The 2,748-nt window shown below is 36.2% G+C and overlaps 1 pseudogene; it reads right to left on the reverse strand.

Annotated features, from left to right (window-relative positions):
* The window catches only part of LOC102819204, a 65,501-nt pseudogene that overhangs the window by 25,958 nt on the left and 36,795 nt on the right, over nt 1-2,748 (reverse strand).

Below are 2,748 nucleotides of genomic sequence, written 5' to 3' on the forward strand. Positions count from 1 at the left end.
AAAAACAAACAAACAAAAACAAATCTCACATTTTCCAGATAAAAGACCAAGTCATTTTATAAACCAAATAAAGTTAGATTGGCAATTAGATTTCTCAATGCCAACATATAAAGCAAGAAATACCTGAGCAACATTTTAAAGAAATGCCAAGAAAAAGAGTGTGACTCAATGATTTCATATCCAGTCACACTATTCTGTAAGTGTCAAGGCTAAAGAAAATATTTTGAGCTTGCAAAAAAAAAGGAAGCTGTGTCTGAACAGAGCCATGCTAATTTCAATGGCCTCATATGAATGTGAAAGCTGGACACTAAATAAAGAATTAATGCCTTTCAATTACAGTATAGGGGAAGAATACTGAGAATACCATAGAATGCCAGAAGAAGTTGGCACCAACTCATAGCGGCCCTAGGCACTGCACCAACCTCAAAATGCCTGAGCCCACTGCTGCCACCACTACGCCAATCCATGTCCTTTGAGGTCTTCATCTTTTTTTACTGACCCTCTACTTTACCAAGCATGATGACCTTCTCTGGGGATTGGTCTCTTTTGATAACATGTCCAAAATATGATAGATGAAGTCTGACCATACTAGTTTCCAACACAGATCTGTTGGTTCTTTTGTCAGTGTATGGTACTTCCAATATTCTCCTTCAACTCCATAACTCAAATGCATCGACTATTCTATGGTCTTCTTTATTCATTGTCCAATTTTCATTTGCATATGAACTTACTGAAAATACCACGGCTTAGGTCAGGCGCACCTTAGTCCTCAAGCTGACATCTTTGCTCTTCAATACTTTAAAGAAGTCTTGGGCAGCAGATTTGCCTAATGCAATACACATCATTTGATTTCTTGACTGTTACTTCCTTGAGTGTTGATTGTGGATGCATGCAAAATTAAGTCCATGACAACTTCAATCTTGTCTCCATTTATCATGATGTTATGTATTGGTTCAGATATAGATTAGCTTAATGAGTAATAAGTATCTGCATTGAGCATTATGCGCTTTTAAGAACTATCTGTATGGGAACAAACTGACAACAACTGAAAGATTAGATCAGAAACTTAAAGGACAATAAGTTTATGTTAATGAGGGAGAACAATTCTGTAAAGGAGGGTGAGAAAGTCACATAACTCAAGGAATGTAAGCAAGTCACTGAATTGTCCATGTAGAAACAGCTGAATTGCTGTTATGTGTTGCTTTGTATATTCTGGCAATAACCACAAAATTAAAAAAAAAAAAAAAAAAACTTAAATAATGTATACAGGTTCAATGACTTTGAAATCACTTTAGAAAACTGACAGTGTCTACTAAAGCCAAAACAAGCATAACTCTGTATGCTTAACCATAATAAATAAATATTAACAAGGCATTTTAAAAGACAATTATTACATGATTAAGGTTACGCTACCTTTTGTTACCCTTTTTACTTCTAGTGCTATGAAATATTTTAAATCATAAAAGTATTTTAAATTAATTTTAATCATCTTAGATGTGTTGCTTGCCTACATAAAATTTATCACTTTCTATAGCTCAATGAATGAGGCAAGAAACTTAAAATAAATATAATTTTACAGATTTTCTTTTTCTTTTACCATTACCAACAGACCTCATTTCTGGGAGCCCTAGAAGGGCAAGGCAAGCTAGAGAATGGTCAACAGGGTTACCTTTTTGCTGAGGTTCATGCTCTCCATCTTCGCCTTCAGCAACTTCATCTTGCTCATAGTTACTGAGTTTTCAATGATCTGTTGCCCAGAAGGAGAGGGCTCCATTTCTTCATCCTCATCTGTATACAAATGATATACAGAACCACCACTGCAAAGGAAACAATAACTACTAGTAAAGTGTGTTTCACGTCTGCTTAGTAACAAGAAATATTACATATACAGCAGAAACTATCGATGTTGCCAATGATAAAACTGGAAATCTACCTTGGCAACATAAATCCAAGGAAAATATATTTCAAGATACATTTTTAGGAGGAAAACTTAAATGGGGATGAAATCTATGATTTAGTATTACTAGAAATCTAGTACAGACAAGCTTCTCTGAATTCAAGCTCTTTGGGCACCTATTATGTTACCATAGATCAAACAAGAACACACCAATTTCATCTGAGCAGCCAAAGCTGATAATTATGGAAACCAGACAAATGGTGGAGCAAATTTCCATTAACCAGACACTGGCACAGAAGAGATGCCAAGATTTTTATTATCCTGAATGGATTCTCACTATATGAGGGTAATTTTTAAATTATTGCTATAAAACCATGTTGTTGTTGCTAAGTGCTGGCGATTCTGACTCATGGCAACCCTGTATAGGGATTCCAAGGAGCAGCTGGTGAGCTTGAACCACCGATCTTGCAGTTCAAATAGAAACCTTTATTAAATAAAAATATCAAAATGTAAACTTATTGTAACTCAACAAATCCTTCATCTAGTCCTATACATGTTTCAAAGTTGTCTTTCCATCTCTCTAATCCACTTTCCCAAAAGAATTCTGTGTTCTTTGATTTGTTGTTGTTGTTTAGTACCATCGAGTCGATTCCAACTCATAACTACCCTGTAGAGAGTTTCTGAGAAGCAACTGGTGGGTTTGAGCTGCTGAATTTGTGATTTGCAATCCACTGCTGAATCTACAGGGTTGGGGACCACAATCACTGAGATGTTGAGGCCCTGTGTCATGGATGAAAATCCAACACGGTGGCTCCACTCAGAATTGCTAGCCAGGGACCCTGAGGGCCAAG

This window comes from Chrysochloris asiatica, unplaced genomic scaffold, assembly GCF_000296735.1.
Source record: "Chrysochloris asiatica unplaced genomic scaffold, ChrAsi1.0 scaffold00020, whole genome shotgun sequence".
Lineage (NCBI taxonomy): Eukaryota > Metazoa > Chordata > Mammalia > Afrosoricida > Chrysochloridae > Chrysochloris > Chrysochloris asiatica.